Genomic DNA, 21,324 nt, shown 5'->3' with positions numbered 1-21,324 from the left:
GGGCCTCCCCGGCGTCCCCTCCCCTGCCGCCCCTCTCCCCGCCCCGGGGAGGGGCCCCAGCGGCCCGGGGCTTTCCCGGATTTCCCTGGAGGCGGGGCCGTCGCCGGGGTTGAGTCCCGGTCACCGAGTTACCGGAGGCGGAGCGGGAGGCTTTGTAGAAGAGGGGCGGGGGAGCGGGTGCTGCACCCCGGCTCGGCCCAGGTGGCACGCAGGGTCTCTGTGTGTTCCCCTGCCCGCCCCCGTCTCTGCATCTCCATCCCTGGCCTTGGGCTCTCAGTCTCCAGCCCCGCCCCGTCTCTTTGCCTCCCTATCTGTTGGCATCTCTGTCTCCCTGGCAGTGTCTCTGGGACCCTGAAAGTGGGCGTGGGGCCCTGGTCCCCAGGAAGGGACTTTGCCCAGGACTGGGGCCCCACCCCAGTGGATGGTTAACCTGGATGCGAGAAGCTGCTGTGGGCAGAGGCCCCATCCCCCACCCCCTTTTTTCTGCCTCTCTGGATCTCCCTCTCCGCCCCCTGTAATGGGGGGGGGGGGAAACGGAGGGGGGGGAGCCTCAGGGGGCAAGACCTGGGTTCAAGTCCCACTTCCACCCCTTGCTGACGCTGGGTCTCTTGAGGCTTAGTTTGCTCTTCTGGGAAAGGGGACTGGTGTTCCCCCCCGCCCCCCGCCCGCCCTCGGGATTGTGGGTGCTACAAGCCAAGAGGTGAGGCAACTGGGTTGGGAAGTCTAGGTGCTGCGGTCCTTGCCCACCGGGCCTCACCTCTGGTGACTTTCCACTCGGGAGGGCTGGGACGCCGAGCACCACGCCACTGTGCAGGGGGCATCTGAGCCCGGACCAGCGGGGCTTGTCAAGATGAGGGCCCTACAGGGACGGTTGGAAGGAAACCCAAGGTCCTCCCCCTCCCGGGGTCCCTTGTGGCGCATGGAACAAGGGCTCTGGGCCCAGGCGGGCCTGGGGAGCGGGGCGTGTGCGCTCCATCCAGAGTGGGCTTGGAAGGCCCGAGCGAGAAGGCGGTTCTGAGGCTGAGGATGGAAGAGGCCTAAGGCTCTGAGGGAGGAGGAGCTGAAGGAGGAACCGGGTCTGAGAGAGAAGCAGATGGTCAGAGGCAGGAGGCGAGTGTCTGCGCGAAGGTCTGAGGGAGACGGGTAAGGACCGAGTGGGGCTAGAGGCTCTGAGGGAGGAGAAGAGTGGGGGGGGGGAGAAGGGTTCGAGGGGAGAGGAGACCTGAGGAGAGTCTGAGGGCGGAGGCAAATTCCGAGGGAGGACACTGGAGGAGAGGGTCTGGGGTCTGAGGGGGAGGAGCTCTTTGAGGGGGGCCTCCCGGCGGCAGAGGGAAGAGCCTCCTGCTTGGGGAACCGGCGGCAGGGACAGAGCGGAGGGAAGAGAAGAGAGGCCTGCCGTCGCCCCGCCCCGCAGCTGTCTCCAGTTTCCCAGAATCTTCTGCTGCTCAGGAAAGTCCCAGCTCCCACAGCCGCCTCCCTCCAGTGTCGGGAACGGAGGATGAGGAACCAGGATGGCTCCCCCTCCTTCCCCCCCTTGCTCCCCAGCCCTCAGTGGGGAGGACCAGGGTCTCCCCTCTCTCGGCCAGGAGCTCTGGAGGCCCCCTGCTGCTCATAGGGGCCGCCCCTGGATGAGTCCCAGAAACTTCCCAGAGAAGGCCCGGAAGTCCTGCTTGGTGTCTAACCACTTTCCCTCGCGCAGGCCACCCCATGTCCCTGCTCGGATCCTCCCCTGCCTCTTACAGCTTCTATTTCTCCTTGGGGAGAGAAGGGTCATGAGTGTGCCTGGTCAAGGTCCCAAGGGGGAAATGAATCCTAGACTAGAAGGCTGGGGGATGGGACAGCTTGCTTGCTCTTGGGGGCCTCAGTTTCCCCTTCTAAGAGGAGAAGATTGGGCTGGTCAGACCCCAAGTTCTATTGGCGTAGCTCCTGGGCCTTGTCCTGTTTGCTTCTGACTGAGGCCTGGGTACAAGGCCTGTCTCTGCTTTCATGAATTTGTGACTTGCAGGCAGTGACTTGACTTTGTGGAGCCTGAGCTTCCTCATTTATCAAACAGACTAAATCAAGAAAATACGCTTCCATTCTATAGGTTCTGAACTCTTGAAAGTGCCTGCTCCCATGCGGCTGCTACTGTCATTCTTCCTATTACAGCCATTCTTCCTGTTATAAGCTGGCAGAGGAACCATCATCATCATAATACTTAGTGTTGTTATCAATTAACCCAAATTGTCAACAGCAGGGTTCATTTCATTGAGGAAATTTGGATTCAACATGCTGGGCTCAGAGACATGGGCTTGAGCCCTGGCTCTGCCATGTGCTAGCTCTGTGACCTTGGATCGGTGGCTTTTCCTCTCTGAGCCTTCATTGTGACTTTATGGTCAGGAATGGTAACAGCTTCTGCATTCCAGGATTGCTGCACAAATCGCATACGTGAAACCAGGGGTGTGGAACGAACAACTGAATGAATGAAGGATATCCATTCTTTTTTTTTTTTCTTTCTTTCTTTCTAGGGCCACACCCATGGCATATGGAGGTTCCCAAGCTAGGAGTCAAATCAGAGCTGTAGCTGCCAGCCTACACCGCAGCCACAGCAATGCTGGATCCTAGCCACATCTGCAATCTACACCACAGCTCACGGCAACACCGGATCCTTAGCCCACTGAGCGAGGCCAGGGATCGAACCTGTGTCCTCAGGGATACTAGTTGGGTTCTTAACCCACTGAGCTGCAATGGGAACTCTCAGTCCTTTTTTGTGGACACCACTTTTTACCCAGAGATGAGATGAAAGGGGCCCATTCACTGTGGCTGAGCTCCCACTAGGAACTGGCTCACTTCATTCTCTTGACACCTTGTGAGAAAAATTCAGTGAAAATCCCTCTTTTGCAGGGAAGGAAACGGGCACAGAAGAGTGAAATCACTGCCTCGGCTCACACAGTGAGAGACAGGGGTGGGTGGGGGGAGAGTCACAATTTTTAGCAGGGTCTCTGTGACCCCAGCATCCTGGCTGCTGCACTGCTGCGCTGGGAGGAGTGGTCTTTAGACCCAGAGGTGGCAGGCCATCCCTCTCAGCTCTAATTCTAGACACTCCCTGGGGAGGGGTGGTTTAGATGGGGAAACTCACTTGGGCACAGGGGAGGCAAGGTCGCCTGCCCAAGGGTCTCCACTCTTTATACAGTGCTCTTCTTCTTCTTCTTTTTTCTTTTTGTTTTTTAGGGCCACACCCACAGCATATGGAGGTTCCCAGGCTAGGGGTCCAGTCGGAGCTACAGCTGCCGGCCTCTGCCACAGCCACAGCAACACCAGGTCCCTGACTCACTGAGCGAGGCCAGGGATCAAACCCGCAACCTCATGATTCCCAGTCGGACTCGTTTCCGCTGCGCCACAACAGGAACTCCTACAGTGCTCTTCTTCTTTTTCTCCTTCTTTTTTTTTTTTTCTTTTTAGGGCCCTACCTGCAGGATATGGAAGTTCCCAGGCTAGGGTTGAATCAGAGCAGTGGCTGCCGGCCCATGCCACAGCCACAGCCACAGCCACACCAGATCTGAGCCACATCTGCCAATTACACCACAGCTCGCTGCAACACCGGATCCTTAACCCACTGAGCGGGGCCAGGGCTTGAACCCTCGTCCTCCTGGGTACTAGTCAGGCTCTTAACCCGATGAGCCACAATGGGAAACTCCTTCTACAGTGCTCTTCTAATGCTTGCAGGCCAGGGAGGGTTGAGCAGGTGGATAGAAGTTGGCATTGCGGCAGGAGGAAACTGAGTTAGGTATAAGAGAGACTCAGGGAGAGCCAGTGAATTGTGTGGACAGAGGGAAAGAGAGATGGCAGCGGGCCTGGACGGGAAGGGACTTGCCGAAGGTCGCACAGTATCCCATCTGGGCTCTGAGCTGGAAATCCACCCTGGGCCTGCAGACAGCTCTGCTCTCCGAGGCTCCACCCCACCCCTAGGGGTGAATGCGGGCCAGCTTCCTGGAGTATGGCCTGCACCTCCTGGTTCCTCCCCACCCTGGGGCCTTGGCAGCCACTGGAATCCCTGGCACCAGGCAGGATCAGCCTACCTGGGGCCTGGGCCAAGACTTAATCTTCCCCTTTCTCCCTGGGTCTGCAGGCACGCTGCTGAGTCAGAGGATTGCAACACCCTCTCCAGGCAGGCTTTGGGACTGGACACCCTCCCCCTACCCCATTCACTGCTTTGATCTGACAGGGATGTTGCGGTGGGAGGGGTCCGAGGATACCTGCATTTGCCCTGGGAAGTTCTGGCGGTGTGGGGGTGGCTCTGGGAAGGTCAGGTAAAGGGCAGAGGGGTCATCACCAGCAAGGCGATGGTGGACAGTCAGAAAGTGTAGCGCTGGGCCTCAGTGTCCTTACCTGTAAATGGGACTCACCATGTAAGTGTTTGGTTTCATATCCCAGCTTGGCCGCTTAAGAGCTGTGTGACCCTGGGCAAGTGACTTACCCTCTTTGAGCCTTGGTTTCCTCATCTACAAAATGGGGGCAAACCTAGTGCATTCCTCGCAGGGTTGTTGCGAGGCTCCAATGAGTTAACAGCTGTTGCCCTGGCCAGCATGGAGGAAGCTCTCAGCACATGGAAGCTGTTGTTGTCAAGTGGTTGCTGTTATTAATAGAGAGGATGGGGTTGCGGGGGGCTGCCACAGAGGTGCCTTGCTTGGATTCCCTTATAAGAAAGGACTTATGGGAGTTCCCGTCACGGTGCAGAGGAAACGAATCTGACTAGGAACCATGAGGATGCAGGTTTGACCCCTGGCCTCGCTCAGTGGGTTAAGGATCTGGCGTTGCGATGAGCTGTGGTGTAGGTCTCAGCAAGAACCTCCATATACTGTGGGTGTGACCCTAAAAAGCAAAAAAAAAAAAAAAAAAAGGAAAGGATTTGCCAGCCATGCAGGTGGCTGACAGCCTCCAAAGCTTGGCTCCTTCAGTGTCTGCAGCCTCTGGCCATTGACAGGGCCAGGCAGGGTCAGTGGATACGGTCATCTCTGCTCACTGTGCTGCAATTCCTCTAACAGGCAGCCTTTGTTTCAGGGGGTCCCTCTTGGGCTGACATTGTGGCCTAATGGTCCCCCTACCCCAGTCCTGCTTCTTCCCCCACTTTCTCACAGGCCGCTCTCCACAAACCTTTGCCCTCCCAACGCTAAGCATCTGGACACCCTGTCTGCAACCATGGAGTCAGACAACTGAGTGTGAGGACCGCCTCTGCCCGAGTGGCTTTGGAGCTGCATCTGATCTCTCTGGGGCACGGTTTCCCCTCTGAGTCATGGGGATGATGGCTGAGAGGGTCCAGTGAGTCAGCAGGAGCGCCCAGGGCATGGTTGCCTGGCGCAGATACCCCACCTTCCTTCGTAAAGAGTGAGGCGAATGGAATCTGGGTCTATCTTCCTCTCCACCAATTTCCAGCCCTGGGGTCACTGCCAAGTGCGTTGCCCTCTGAGCCTGGTCCGTAAAGTGGGGCTGGACCCCGCCCTCCCAGGGTAGGGCACCTGCAGGTCAGGTGTGGGAAGCCCCACGGAGCCCAGCTCTTTGGATGCTTAATAGCCAGGTGGTGTCACCCTTGTGCCTGAGGCCAGGTCAGGGGTGGGAGGTGAGCAGGGATCTGCAGGGCGGGCATATTTGACTCCCGTGAGGCCCTGGGCTGACAAGTAATGGGAAGTCCCAGGGCTGGGAACACGTCCTGTCCTCCTGAAGAAGTTCTCTGGGTCTAGGATACACTGTGGATGCGGGGAGCAGGGCCAGCCGCCCTGGTCATTCTGGCAGCCCGCGGGGAGGGAGGATGTGCGGGAAAGAGGGCAGGGCTGGGGGCTGGGGGAAGGGGAGGTGCCTCCCTCATCAGACTGGAGCTGTTGGAGAGTGGCAGGAAGCCCTCCAACACCAGACTGGCCCCTCAGGTGGGGACACTTTCTCCATCAGGGCAGGAGCTCCTTTGCAGGTGTGCACAGGGCTCCTCCTCCACCATCAGATGAGTTTCTCCCCAAGAATGAGAGGGCGACTTCCCAGAAGGTTAGACATGTCGGAGAGGTGCCGCCTCTGCTACAAGGCTCAGACACCCCCCTCCCAGGATGACTAGGAAAGCTCGAGCTTCCCGAAGCATGCCTCCACCACCTCTAAAGCTTCCTCAGGGTGCATCTCTGTCCCGCCTCCTCCATCAGACTAGCTCACTGACTTGGGGGGCTCGATCCCGCCATCTGACTAGGAGCACTTAATGAGATTAAGTCTCGTCCCCAGTATTAAAGTATAAGCTGAGCATTACCCGGGAGGAAGCAGGGGCCTGCCTCCTCCATCAGCCTAGCCACTCCCTGCACCGGGACGACCCCTCCCGTAAGGAACTGGGAGCCCCGCTTCCCAAGCCCACTTTCCCAGCGAAGAGCACAGAGCCCGGCTCAGAGGAAGGGACAGCACCATCCCTGAAAAGCTGGCCTTTTCCCTGGAAGCCGGTGCCTCCCCAGCCCCAGGCCACAACCTCCCCTGTAGCCACCGAAGCTTAAAAACACAGATGCAAAAGTCCCCCAGGCTCCTGGGAAAGCCAGGTCACCCCGGGCCCTTCCTCATTTGAGCCAGGGCCACGGTGGTCTCCTCTCCCCTGTCCCCAGCCACCGTCCCAGTTGGGGCCAGCCCTGCCCTGCCGCACTTTCCCACAAGAGCGAGCACCCAGTGGGCGTGTCTCCACCACCCTGCCTGGTGGAATCAGGCTGTGAGCTGGGAGCAAAGGCCTGCGCCCTCCAGCCTCGCAGCTGCGCAACCCTGGGCAGGCTCCGCATCCACACCTGAGAGCGTGGGGCTGGCGCCCGGCATCCGTGGTGTTGGGGCCGGCTGCTGAGATGTGGGGGCCAGGGGAGCTCTTCGCGTCAGGCTCCGTAGGGGTGGGCTTGGGGCATCTCCTTAGGACATTAGCCACCCCTGAACTTATGTCACTTTGGCTTCCGGTGGTCACACGGTCCCGGAATATTCTGCTCACGTATGGGAAAATCGAATTGTATGGAGTGTCTCAGATCCCAGGTGCTCTTCTTGTGGGTTCTGCCCGCACCCTGCTGCCTCCAGGCGCTCTTCCCCCCTGGAGAGCCAAGGCCTCTGAGGAATAGAGAGTATCTAAAAAGAGTATCTATTTCTTTAAAAATTTTTACGTTATCAAAGTATGATTGATTCACAATGTGTGGTGTTAATTTCTGCTGTACAGTAGTGACTCAGATATATATGTATATAGGAGTTCCCGTTGTGGTGCAGCAGAAACGAGACCAATTGGCATCCATGAAATGCAGGTTCGATCCCTGGCCACGCTCAGTGGGTTGAGGATCCGGCGTTGCCGTGAGCTGTGGTGTAGGTTGCAGACACAGTTCAGATCTGGTGTTGCTGTGGCTGTGGTGGTAGGCTGGCAGCTGTAGCCCTAGCCCTGGGAACTTTTACATGCCATGGGTGCAGCCCTAAAAAAAAAGACAAAAAATAGATATAGATATAGATACACACACACAATACATTCTTTTTCATATTCTTTTCCGTTATGGTTTATAAGAGGAGATCGAATATAGTTCCCTGTGCTATAAAGCAGGATCTTGTTGTTATATCCATGCCATATATAATAGTTTGCATCCATTAATCCCAAACTCCCAATCCAACCGTCTCCCCCTTGGCAACCACAAGTCTGTTTTCTATGTCTGTGAGTTGTTTCTGTCTCCTAGATAAGTTCATTTTTGTCATGTTTTAGATGCCACATGTAAATAGTATCATATGGTATTTGTCCTTCTCTGTCTGACAGACTTCACTTAGTATGATCATCGTTAGGTCCATCCGTGTTGCTGCAAATGGCATCATTTCATTCTTTTTTACGGCTCAGTAATAATCCATTGTAGATAGTGAGAGAGAGAGAGATACCATATTTTCTGTCTTTTTAGGGCCACACCTGTGGCATATGGAGGTTCCCAGGCTAGGGGTCCAATCGGACCTGTAGCTGCCAGTCTACACCACAGCCACAGCAATGCCAGATCCGAGCTGTGTCTTTGACCTACACCATGGCTCATGGTGATGCCAAATTCTTAACCCACTGAGCAAGGCCGGGGATTGAACCATGTCCTCATGGCTACTAGTCAGGTGTCTTTAGCACTGAGCCACGATGGGAACTCCCAACACCGTATCTTCTTGATCCACTCCTCTATTCACGGACACTTAGGTTGTTTCTGTGTCTTGGCTACTGTGAATAGCGCTGCTATGAACATAAGGGTGCATGCATTTTTTTTTTGTCTTTTTGTCTTTTGTCTGTTGTTGTTGTTGTTGCTATTTCTTGGGCCGCTCCCGCGGCATATGGAGATTCCCAGGCTAGGGGTTGAATCGGAGCTGTAGCCACCGGCCTACGCCAGAGCCACAGCAACGCGGGATCCGAGCCGCGTCTGCAACCTACACCACAGCTCACGGCAACGCCGGACTGTTAACCCACTGAGCAAGGGCAGGGACAGAACCCGTGGTTCCTAGTCGGATTCGTTAACCACTGCGCCACGACGGGAACTCCAATTTTTTTTTTTTTTGAATTAGTTTTGTCCGGATCTATGCCCAGGACTGGGATTGTTGGCCTATATGGCGATTCTATTTTTATTTTTTTGAGGAAACTCCATATGTTTTTCCATAGTGGCTGCACCCATTTTCAAGGAATATGTATTTCTAAATTATGAAATTCAGTGTGGGAATTGCATAAGACCGAACGTTCCATTTCATGACCTATTATAAATGGAACAGATTCAGAAATGATTCTGCCAATTCTTCAGAAGCCCCTCCAGGCCTCTTTCAAATCACAATTCTTTCCCTCCCCTCAAGGTAACGTTTTATGCTTTTATTGCTCTCCTTTTACTCCCTATAAGTACACATCTGACACTACGGTTTTGAAATTTTTAAAATTGAAATATCATTGATGTACGATGTCGTATTAGTTTCAGATGTATAGCAAAGTGATTCAGTGTCGTCACTGCTGTGGCTGTGGTCGCTGCTGTGGTGTGGGTTGGATCCCTGGCCCAGGAAGTTCCGCGTGCCATGGGCGCAGCCAAAAAAAAAAAAAAAGGGGGGGGGAATTTAAGAAATGAGGAATTATCAGGTCACAGAGTCTTAGGAACTCAAGAATAATAAAAACGCATCTTTGGCAAACCTCAGACTCACCATGTGAACATTTTAGAAAAGAGGAAGCGCCACTGGCAGAGGCTTCCTAGCTCTCAGAAGGGTCTCAGGCAGGACCTAAAAAGGCTTCTGTCCTCTCGCTTTACTTGTGCCCGCTTCTCCACGTGGGCCTGAGGGCCACTTAAGCTGGTCACCTGCCCTCCCCCTCCCCGCCTCGCCCAGGGCGCAGTGCAAGTCCAGACTCCCGCCACGGAGGCCCTGAACCAGGCACCACCTCCTTCCCCCCTTCCCCCCTTGTCTCCCACCTCCCTCCCACCCTCCCCCCACTCCCCAGCTTTGAGCAGCGGCCTCTCCCCCCACCCTCCTGCACTCAGGCCCGGCTCACTTCGGCCTCAAAAAAGATGTCTCTTGTCTCTTCCACCGAGATCTAGACCAGGGCACACACACACCGTTCGTAGGTGTTCGATAAACATATCAGGGCTAAGCTCTGGCAGCCCTTCCTCCAGGAAGCCCACCTTGATTTCTCTTCCTAGGCTCATGGCGTCCCCTCTGGATTCCCCAACCTGAGCCCCAACCATTTGGGGACGTCGCTGTTAAGGGTGGGGGGCAGCTTGATCTCCCCTACACGTGAGGTGTGCGGTGAGGCCAGACGGGGTGGGGGGCTGCGCATTCCCCCACTCTGCCCGCAATAGCTGAGACCTGAGGAAACTGGTCCTAGTCAGTCCCACGGGCCTATTGAAAAGACTTTCAACAATGCTCTGATTTGCGCCTCCCTGATGTCATCCCTCTGGGGCCCAGGGATGGCTCTGGCTTTTCTAGGTCAACAAGGGGTGGCCAGTGGTTCAAAGGGACTCAGGTAAGGCCTGACAGTGCTCAGTCCAGGACCCGCCCTCCTGAGACATGGGAGCCATTGTCAGTGGCTCAGCTGTCTGTTCCCACTTCCACCCTAAAAGCTCATAAAGCCCTTCTCTTTTGTGGTGTAAATGTTTGTTATGCACACTTGTGTACCTGTGCACCCACCATGAGACCTGAGACCTCAGCACCCACCTTCTCCCTAAATCCCTCCTCCTTCACCAGCAGCACAGAGAGGTTAGAGGCTCTGCTTAAGGTCACACAGCCAGGGAAGGGCAGAGGGAGACAGGACTTTCATTTTATTTTCATAATTAGTTAATTAATTTTTTTCCCTTCTTTTTAGGGTCGCACTTACAGCATATGGAGGTTCCTGGGTTAGGGATTGAATCGGAGCTGTAGCCACTGGCCTACACCACAGCCACAGCAACACCAGATCTGAGCCGCATCTGAGACCTATGCTGTAGCTCACGGCATCACCAGAGCCTTAACCCACTGAGTGAAGCCAAGGATCGAACCTGCATCCTCTCAAACACTAGTCAAGTTTTAACCCATTGAGCCACACGGGAACCATTTAATTTAATTTAATTTATTCATTTGGCCATACCCATGGCATGTGGAAATTCCCAGGCCAGGAATATAATCTGCACCACAGGAGCAACCCAAGTTGCTGTGGTGACAACACTGGATCCTTAACCTGCTGCACCACAACAGGAACTCCCAGGATTGTTAAAATCAATTTACTGAGATGTAATTTACATATGAAGGATGTGTACGAGGGATGAGCTCAGATAAAAGTTTACAGATTATGTATCACATCACAATCGAGATACAGAACATTTTCTTTTTTTTCTTTTTTCTTTCTTTCTTTTTTTTTTTTTGTCTTTTTAGGGCTGCACTCAGGACATATGGAGGTTCCCAGGCTAGGGGTCTAATCAGAGCTACAGCTGCCGGCCTTCGCCACAGCCACAGCCATGCCAGATCCAAGTCGCATCTGCGACCTACACCACAGCTCACGGCAATGCCGGATCCCAAACCCACTGAGCGAGGCCAGGGATTGAACCTGCATCCTCATGGATGCTGGTCGGGTTCTTAACCTGCTGAGCCATGACGGGAACTCTGATATCGAACATTTCCGCCGCCCCCAAAAGACCCTGTGCCCCTTTGCGGCCCAACCCTCCCTTTGTCCCCAATACCTGGCAGCCACTGGTCTGTTTTTCACGCCTAGAGTTTTGCTTCCCCAGAACATCATAGAAATGGGATCATACAGGAGGTTCCCGTTGTGGCTCAGCAGAAACAAATCTGACTCGTATCCATGAGGACTCGGGTTCCATCTCTGGCCTTGCTCCGTGGGTTAAGGATTCAGCGTTGCCATGAGCTGCCGTGTAGGTTCCAGGCGCGGCTTGGATCTGGTGTTGCAGTGGCTGTGGTGTAGTGTAGGCCAGCAGTTGTAGCTCTGATTAGACCCCTAGCCTGGGAACCTCCATATGTCCTGAATGCGACCCTAAAAAGGCAGAAAAATTGTTTTGTTTTGCTTAGAGTAAAATGCACTCTTTCGGCTGTACTGTTCTGTGAGCTTTGTGACACACACAGCCGGGTAGCTGCTACCAGCATCTAAATGCAGATGGTTGCCATTACCCCCCAAACCCCTCCCGCTGGCCCACTGCGGTCACCCCCTCCCCCATCCCACCCCCACAACCGCAGAACTGCTGTCACTATCCAGCAGCCATTTTCCCGAAGGTCTTTGAAATGAATTAACAGGCCTTTTGAGTCTAGCTTCTTTCACTCCCGCCTGTGAGATGCATCAGAAGTCTGTTGCATTTCATCTCCACCCTCCACCCCCCACCCCCCGCCTCCGCCTGCCCTGTCGACCAGCAGAGGAACATGGGGGCTGTTTTTCAGCTGTTGGTGGTTCTGAAGAGAGAGCTGCTATAAACAGGCGCGTGCTGGGCCTTGTGTGACCTTAGGCTTTCATTTCTCCTGGGTAAATACATATTTAACCTCTGGGGAGATTGGCAAACTCTTTTCCAAAGTGGCTGCTCTGGTTGGCGACTGCAACACCAGATCTGGCAGCGCTTGTGGTTGCAGCGCCTCCAGGTGAGTCCTGTTCTGTGAGGCGGGGCTGCGCTCTTGGCCACTGAGCCACCCTGCGCCTGGAAAACAGTGATTGCAACAAAAGCTCTTTCCCCCTTGGTCATCATGCATGCAGTTGCTTAAAAAAAAAAAAAAAAAAAGGACGAGGAAGCAATTCTGGGCTGATGTGCTTCGATGTGATCTCCTAGATGTATGTCTGGGAGGAAAGCACAGGAGGCTGGGGTGTAAGGGTGTTTGCCATTTTTGGAAAGATCTGCATACATTTATTTATTTATTTGCTTTTTAGGGCCGCACCCGCGGCATATGGAGGGTCCCAGGCTAGGGGTCAAATCAGAGCTGTAGCCTCTGGCCTACACCACAGCCACAGCAACATCAGATCTGAGCCACGTCTGCAACCTACACCACAGCTCACGGCAAAGCCGGATCCTTAACCCACTGAGCGAGGCCAGGGATCGAACCAGCCACCTCATGGTTCCTAGGCCAATTCGTTTCTGCTGCGCCGCACAGGCCCTCCTATACATGTTTTCCTGTCCATGTATAGACTACCTCTGGGTTAAAACGGGTAGGATAAGATCGGGAACTGGGAGGCGGCAATGGGACTGGGGAGGGGCCGGGCAGGGGTCGTGGTGGATAAGCCCCTTCTCACTCCCGAGTTGTGCTTTTTGGATTTTGAAACTTGTGAGTGTTGTCCAGGGTCACGATAGACAACAGGCAACCCATCTGCCCCACCAGCAGGTGTTTCAGGCCTTGCTCTGGTTGGGAACAAATAAGTTCCAGCCCTTGGGGAGTCAGAGTCTTGTCTCTCCGACGGATGGTCAGTGAGACAAGGGAAATAGAGCCGATGTCAAGTATTTGCTGTGGAGAAAAAAGGTTAGGGGAGAGATGGGGAGAGGTTTAAAGATTTTATAAATCATCTGGAGGCCCCTATAAGGAGTGACACTGGGGAAAGATGTGAAGGAGGGGAGAAAAGGAGCCCTGCCGACATCTGGGGGAGAGTAGTCCACGTGGAGGAACGGCAAGTGCGAAGGCCCCGAGGTGGACGGCACTGGCTGGCTGAGTGTGAAGGGGGAGGATGGAAGCAAGAGTGGGGAGATGAGAGGGGGAGGGAGGGTTGAACAGATGGGTCTGGTCTGGTGGGTCTCTATGGGGACTTCGACTTTTACTCGGAGGGAGATGGGAGCCATGTGAGGGGTATTATCAGTTTCTTTCTTCCTTCCTTCCTTCCTTCCTTCCTTCCTTTCTCTCTCTCTCTCTCTTTCTTTCTTTCTTTCTTTCTTTTTTGCTTTTTAGGGCCACAACTGCAGCCCTAGAAGCTCCCAGGCTAGGGGTCAAATTGGAGCTACAGCTGCCGGCCTACACCACAGCCACAGCAACTCCAGATCAGAGCCGTATCTGTGACCTACACCACAGCTCGTGGCAATGCTGGACCCTTAACCCACTGAGCGAGGCCAGGGATCGAACCTGCATCCTCATGGATCCTAGTTGGGCTTGTTACTACTGAGCCACAATGGGAACTTCCAGGGGTATGATGTGACTTAGGATTTAATAGAGTCCCTCTGGCTGGACAGGAGCAGGCGGCGTCAGGCTGCATAGTGCCCAGCAGGCCAGGGGCTGCGGTGCTTCTCCCGAGAGCACTGGGGAGCCACAGCAAGCTCTGAGCAGGGGTCAGAGTTAAAAAAGACCCCTTTGATTGTGCAGGGGGACCAGCTGTGCCTCCAGAGAGTAGGTGACTTGGGTGGGGAGGGTAGTTGGGGGAGGAATGAAGAGGATTGCGGGGCGGGGCGGGGGCGTGCTGCTTCTGGGGCCACCATCAGCCAGTGTCCCAAGGCTGAGTTCTGCCTGAACTCAGCGAGTCTGCACAAGCATGCAAAGCGGCAGCGCCTTTTCACAGCTGGGGAAACAGGCCACAAAATTCCCAGGGAACTGCGGTGGGGGACATTTGAACCCACACCACCTCCCTCTGAGAGGCTGAGATGCGGCCCTGCCCATCCCTGACTCTCCTGGCCAGCCTCGGGGCGGGGCGGGGGGGGGGCGTCCTCGGGTGGGTTAGGCCGCCACTCCTTCCCCCTCCCTCCCTCCTGGCCCCAGAGTCCCAAGCCCGGCTTTGGACTTTATCCCCGGCGGCGGCCGCCGCCCGCGCCAGTAAAAGACAGGCAAGCGGTGCCAAGGCCGGCGGGCAAAATTCCCCTACTCCCGGTGCCAGGGGAGTTACCCAGGGCGCGGAGGGCAGAGGGCAGGTGCGGAGAAGAGGGCAGAGGGGGAGCTCCCGCAGCGGGACCGGGCCTGCGGCCTCGCTGCTCTGTGCCCCATTTCCCTCTCGGTCAAACAGGCGTGGCTGCTTCCACCGCAGCAAGAAGAACCCGCAGTGGCAGAGGAACCTTCCCCTCGGGTCTGACGGGGAGACAAAGTTTCCCCAGTCTGATGGGGGAGAGGAGGAGCCCGATGGCAACGACAAGGAGCTCTCATCGAATCTGCAGAGGGAGACAGGACTTTCAGATGGGGAGGGGGAGGTAAATCCCGGTTCCCCGGATGGAGAACAGGCGTCTAGTCTGCATTTCCAGTCTGGTGCTGGGCGGTAGGAAGGACTCACGTCGAAGTGTGAGATGTTTCGTTTCTAATCTGAGGGAGGAGACGGGTAGCTCCAGTCTGATGGGGCGGGGGGGGGGGGGGCAAGAATTCCCCTCATCCCCCTCAGCCGCCCCGCCCGCCAGCCACGACCCCAATGTGGCTAGCCGCTCTGAGCTTCCAATGTGATGAGAGATAAGAGTGTCTGCTGCAGCTCAGCCAGCTCTTTCCTGAATCCCCGGAGTCTGAGCAGCAGCTAAATGCTTGAACTGTCACCGTTAGCAAGCCCCAGAGCTGGAGGGGCCAGGGCCGAGGGACACAGAGGCCAAGGGTTTGTGGGATTTGCTCCCGGGACCCAGGGGCAGTTGTGGGCCTGACTCCCTTTTGCGAGCTCAGACCTGGCTGGTGGTGTCCTGGCGCCACCTAGCGGTGGATGTGGACCAGGCCTCCCCTCCAGAGGTGGAGGACAGCGGAGCCCCCAAGAGTCCAGGACCACCTCTCTCCGACCTAGGGGCAAGTTCTTCCCGCCTCCCAAAAAAGCAAAGCCACTTGTGATTCTGCGGTTTCATCGCGCTCATCCTCCAGGTGGCTGGGGGGCAGTGTCTTTCCGACTTACAAGCCTACTCCTGTCTCTCCTCCGCTCACAGATTGTCCATGGCTCCCCAGTGCCTTGGAAGGCAGCTCACGCACAGGCCCAACCACCCTGTGTTTCGGCTGAACGTGAAGAGTGTTTGGAGCACGTCACACTCAGAACTCACCTTCAGGCCTTTGCACAGGCTGTTCCCTCTGCCTGGAACACCCTTCCTTGCCTCTTTGCCAGCATCTCTCCTTCTCTTCCTCCAAGTCTTGGAGTAGATGCCTCCTCCTCCAGGAGCCCCTCCCTGGTGCCCCAAGTCAGGGTCGCAGTCTCATGGGAAGGACTAGGTCCCCATAGGGCTTGACCCTAGTGCCTTACTCCAGGGCATGTTTGTTTGTTTGGATGGATGGATGGATGGATGGATGGATGGATGCCAGGCTAAAGAGTTTGCCAGAGAACAGGCAGAGGAGAGTTTAATCAGAAGAGGGACAAGGTCAGATTTAAAAAGCCCCTCTCTTAAGCCCTGGCCTTTGCATATGCTCTTCCCTCTTGCTGGCATATTTGCACCTATGAATCCTGCTTATCTTCTGGGTGGAGCCACCCCCTCCTCCAGGAAGCCCTCCCTGACCCCTCCAGCGGGCTGGGTCAAGCATCCACCAACTCAGCCTCCTGGGCTCCCCCATCTCAGCCCTGATCGATGCTAGGTTGTCACTGCCTGTGACAGGTCTGTCCCCCCTACTGGGTCCTGGGAGGACAGGACTGGGTTCTGATCACCCATTGCTTTCTCTGTCCAGCTTGCAACAGAGAGGTCCTTCTGTCCGGACCTGGGTTTCGATCCTGACGCCCCCGCTCACAGTGTCTCGGGTGAGTTTGGGCCTCTCCCAGAGCCCCAGTTTTCTCGTGAGAAATGTGAAAAGAATGGTTGGTTCCTCTCCTAGCTTCGCAGGGCTGTGGTGGGACATCAAGAAGATGAGACCCTGGGTCCTGAGGTGACCGCGTGCCGGGTGACTGTGGGTGACCCACTTCCCCTTTTGGGGTCCATCTGGCTGGATGAATGGGTGGCAGGGGCCCCATCCTGCTGGGACATTCTAGAAGGCCGGCACGGGGCTTCCCAGGGCGGGAGGGTCAGGGACAGGCAGAGGGAAGAGGTGTCTGCTGGGTTAGGGGAAAACCAGTCTTCCCCATCATAAAACGGATGACAGGAGGGAAACAAACAAGACCGGCTCCACTGGGGCGTGAGGGGAAGTTGGTGGAGAGGATAAGGGGCCCCTCGAGGTGGGTGAAAACCACAGTCCGCAACTTGTGCCAACTTCCCTCCCAGAGCCTGTGTGCCTCGGGGTCCGGGGCGACGGCTGGATCACTGGCCTCTGAAACGCCACACACCTCCATTCCAGCCTCCCCCTCCATCTCGCTCCACCGGCGGCCTTCCAGCCTCATGCGCCTCCGCTGCCACAGCTCCATCCTGCGCCCGCTGGGTGTGTGTGGGGGGGCACTCGCCTCTTCTTTCGCTCCCCCTGCTTCCAGCCCATCAGCAGAGGCCACTGGCTCCACCTTCAAAGTCTCTGCTCACCTCCGAGGCCGCCATCCTGGTCTGGCGGCCTTCACCTCCTGTCACCACTGCTGTCACCTCCATACTGGGTTCCCTGTCCTTACAAGTGCCTTCAACAGTCTCTTCCAACAGGGGGCCAGAGGGATCCTGTTAGGACCGGAGCCAAAGCCCGTCCAGCCCCTGCTCAGAGCCCTCCTGGGGCTCCCACCTCCTTTGAGGTGACGGCCAAAGTCCACCAGAGCCTTCAAGGGCCCGCGTGAACTTTGTCCCCCCTCTGCCCTTACCTCCCCGTTTTCCCACCACCCTGCACTCCCTCCACATCTGCCCTCCTGCCTCCTAGCCTTGGCACATCCTGTGCCCTCCATTTGAAATGATTTCCCTGCTGACTTTCCACCCAGCTCCTCTGATCCTTCAGGTCTCACCTGTGATAGGCTGAATAACGCCCCTCTCCAAAGAGATGCACGTCTGAAACTCTGGAACCTGCGAATGTTCCCTTGTAGGACAGAAGGGCCTGGGCAGAGGGGGTCAAGTTCAGGATGGCGAGACAGGGGAAATTAGCCTGTATGATCTGGGTAGGCCCGAAATGCCACCACGGGTGTTCCCGTTGTGACTCAGCAGGTTAAGAACCTGACTAGTGTCCATGAGGATGTAGGTTTAATTCCTAGTCTTGTCTAGTGGCTTAAGTATCCAGGGTTGCTGCATTTTTCAACATAGGTCACAGACACGGCTGAGAATCCCTGCGTTGCTGCAGATGTGGCGTAGTCCTATAGCTGCAGCTCTGATTCGACCCCTAGTCTGGGAACTTCCATATGCTGCTGTAAAAAGAAAAAAAAAAAAAAATGCAAGCACAAGTATCCTTGTAAGGAGGAGGCAGAGAGACTTGACCAGAGAAGAGATGGTGATATGACAAGAAAAGCCGAGACTGGAGCCATGCAGCCACAGCTAAGGAATGCTGGCAGCCACCGGGAGCTGAAAGAGGCCAGGAGAGGATGTTCCCCCCTGGAGCCTCCAGAAAGAACCAGCTCTGTGGACCCCTTAGCCCTGCAAGACTCATTTTGGACTTCTGACCTCTGGAACTCTAAGAGAATACATTTCTGCTGCTTTACACCACTGTTGGTGGTGATTTGTTACAGCAGTCACAGGAAACGGATACCCACTTTCAGCATCACCCCACTGGGAGGCTCCTCTGGATGCCCAGCTTGAATTACTTTCTCTGGTGTTTCTCTCTCTGAACCCAGAAGCTTTTCTATCAGATCATCGTGACCCTTTGTGATGACCTGTTAACACCTGTCCCCCACTCTGGGCTAGTAGCTTCGTGAGGCCAGAGTTCCAGGTATCTTGGTCTGTATTTGTTCCTGTGACTTTACATGCGAACTCCTTCTTCTCTTTCTCCTTCTCGTTCTTCTTCTTTTTTTGCTTTTGAGGGCTGCCCAGGCGGCATATGGAGCTTCCTAGGCTAGGGGGTGAAACAGAGCTACAGCTGCCAGCCTATGCCAGAGCCACAGCAACGGGAGATCTGAGCTGCATCTGCAGCCTACACCACAGCTCACAGCAATGCCGGATCCTTAACCCATGAGCAGGGCCAGGAATCAAACCCATGTCCTCATGGATCCTAGTTGTGTTCATTAACTCCTGAGCCACAGTGGGAACTGCTTACATGAGAACTTCTGAAGGGACACACTCAACAGATATTGGTCGAATTCTTCCACTTACTTATCAAATAGGTATTGAGTACCAGGGGTTTGGCTGGCACTGCTCTTGGAAGTGGGGAATGCAGACAGTGATTGGGGCCTTGCGTCACCCCTTATCATGAACTGAACGTCTGTATCCTCCCTCAAATGCACATGTAGAAGCCCTAACCCCCCAATGTGCCTGCATTTGGAGATGGGGCCTATACAGAAGTAATTAAGGGTGGGGCCCTGAACTGATAGGATTAGTGTCCTTTTTTTTTTCTTTCCTATTTTTTTTTTTAGGGCCGCACCTGTGCCATATGTAAGTTCCCAGGCTAGGGGTCAAATCAGAGCTGCAACTGCTGGCTTGCACCATGGCCACGACAATGGCAATGCCAGATGCCAGAGGTGTCTGTGACCCACACCACAGCTCAGGGCAGTGCTGGATCCCCGACCCACTGAACGAGGCCAGGGATCGAACCTGCATCCTCATGGATGCTAGTCGGATTTGTTTCTGCTGTGCCACAATGGGAACTCCCTCGACAGCATGTTTTAATGTCTTGTAGGGCAAGTCTCCTTATCGTTACTACTGTTATTTATTGAGCACCTGCTATGGGCCAAGCACTGATTTAGGTGATAAACAAAAGAGATAAAATTCCTGCCTGGTGGACCTCACGGTCCGGTGGAAAGGAACGAGTGAAGAAAGAAATATATAATATTGGAGTTCCCGTGTGACACAATGGGAGCCACATCTCTGCAGTGCCAGGGTGCAGGTTCAATCCCCGGCCTGGCACAATGGGTTAAAAGATCCGGCATGGCTGTAACAGTGGCCTAGGTTGCAACTCTGGCTTGGATTTGATCCCTGACCTGGGAACTCCTTATGCCATGAGGTAGCCAAAAGGGGAGGGAAAAAAAAAAAGAAAGAAAGAAGAAATGTATTGTGTGTCATAAATATTCTGATGAACAAAGCTAGACAACAGTGGGTGTTCAGGGAGGGGTCCTTCCTTCTGAGGAGATGACATCTGAGCCAAGACCTGAATGGAGTATCATGGTGAGAACACTCCTGGCTGAGGAAATCCCGTGCAAAGGCCCTGAGGCAGGAGTTGCACAGGTTGTTCAAACAACAGAAAGGCCAGAGTGGAGTGAGAAAGAAGGAGTGGAGGAGGGGATGGACTGTGATCCAAAGGGAAGATGATTCTAGAAAGGGGACCTTGCCTCTGGAGGGCTCTATTTCGTCTTCTCAGGAATGTGCACCTGACACCTGCTTCTGAAGGTCACTGTGGGAACCCAGGGAGCTTCTGCCTGTGGTTAGCAGCACAGGTGAGGCCCTTTGGCTGCCCTGGTCCTGGGCAACCTTGAGGAGCTGGCACAACCTCTCTGGACTCTGGACTCTGTGTCAGGTTGGGCTGGAGCTGACAGTCTCCTTGCTTGGTTTTGGTTCCCAAAGTCTGGCCTTGGCACCTTGGTGCCAGACACCCCCTCTTCCCTCCTCCTCCTCTTTCTTCTCTCCATCCCCTCTCGCCCCTTCCTATTCCGTCTTCCTCCTTCCTTCTCTCCCTCCGCTTTCTCCCCCCTCCTCCCTCTGTCTCACCCTCCTCCCCTCTCTCCATCCTGAATCAACATTCCAGCCCAGGGGAGAAAAACAGGGCAGGCTTCCTTCCTCTCCCTGGCAGGGCTCCAGAGACTGATGGGGCCATTGTGTGCTTTGGCCTCAAGGTCATTCCCGCCCCTACCCCTTGTCCCCCCTAGTGCAGAAAGTTGGCTTGAGAAAAGGCATCTTGGGTGAGGGCATAGGGCTGGGGGGAGAGAGGCGGAGACGGTGCCAGAGGGCCAGCTTGGCTCCCATCCAGGGCGAGTGGGGTCTGAGGGCCCAAGAGGACCCTAAGCACTCTCCGGGCTTTGTTGGGGGAGGTGGGGAGCCGCTCTCATCCTCCTGGGACAGAAGAGGGCGTCAGTCTGAGCCTTCACGCTGAAAACCTGCTGTGTGATCCCGGGCCAATTCCCGGCCCTGCCCCTTCCTGGCTGAGTGACTTTGGGCAAGTTGCCTCCTACTCTTTGTGCCTTATTTTCCTTTTTTATGTCAAACGGTCCCTGCACCTGGGTCCCCCAACTTCTCAGCTGACAACAATTACCCAGGCTATTTATTCTGAAAATCCAGTTTCCAGGTCACTACCCTGGAGAGTTTTCCTGGGCCCAGGGAGGGAACGGGGAGATGTTTTCTTTTTTGTTTTTTGTTTGTTTTCAGGGACGCACCCATGGCATAGGGAGGTTCCCAGGCTAGGGGTCGAATCAGAGCTATGCTGGCCTACACCACAAGCACAGCAACGCTGGATCCTTAACCCACTGAACGAGGCCAGGGATTGAACCCGAAACCTCATGGATACTAGTTGGGTTCTTCACCCACTGAGTCACAATGGGAACTCCGTGGGAGATGGGAAGTATTTCAAATTAACAGCTGGGAGATTGGGGCCCCATTTCAAAGGGAGGCTGCGAGGGGCAAGTCAGGGAACCTGTGCTGAGAGCATGTTCCCTGGCACCTGGGATAATCAGCATTGGCATTCTTTTTTTAAATTAAATTAAATTAAATATTAGTTTATTTTTATTACTCAATGAATTTTCTTACATGTATAGTTGTACAACAATCATCACAACCCAATTTTATAGCATTTCCATCCCAAAGCCCCCATGCATCCCCCACCCCCCAACCTGTCTCCTTTGGAAACCATATGTTTTTCAAAGTTTTGAGTCGGTATCTGTTCTGCAAAGAAGTTCATTGTGTCCTTTTTTAAGATTCCACATGTAAGTGACAGCATTTGATCTTGGTGTCTCACTGTTTGACTGACTTCACTTAGCATGGAAATTTCTAGGCCCATCCATGTTGCTGCAAATGCCGTTATTTCATTCCTTTGTATGGC

General features: G+C 54.9%; 1 long non-coding RNA gene across 1 annotated transcript; it reads left to right on the top strand.

Moving 5' to 3' along the window:
* Positions 1-701: 701 nt before the first annotated feature.
* On the top strand, positions 702-17,480 carry LOC125134460 (uncharacterized). The gene is made up of 3 exons (XR_007136639.1): positions 702-1,143; positions 15,985-16,054; positions 17,454-17,480. It is a non-coding gene; the product is annotated as an uncharacterized LOC125134460 (long non-coding RNA).
* The last annotated feature ends 3,844 nt before the right edge of the window (positions 17,481-21,324 follow it).

Source organism: Phacochoerus africanus, chromosome 8 (genome assembly GCF_016906955.1).
Source record: "Phacochoerus africanus isolate WHEZ1 chromosome 8, ROS_Pafr_v1, whole genome shotgun sequence".
In the NCBI taxonomy this organism is placed as follows: domain Eukaryota; kingdom Metazoa; phylum Chordata; class Mammalia; order Artiodactyla; family Suidae; genus Phacochoerus; species Phacochoerus africanus.
Note: the sequence above shows the minus strand (reverse complement) of the source record. Positions and strands in the feature narration are given on the sequence as shown.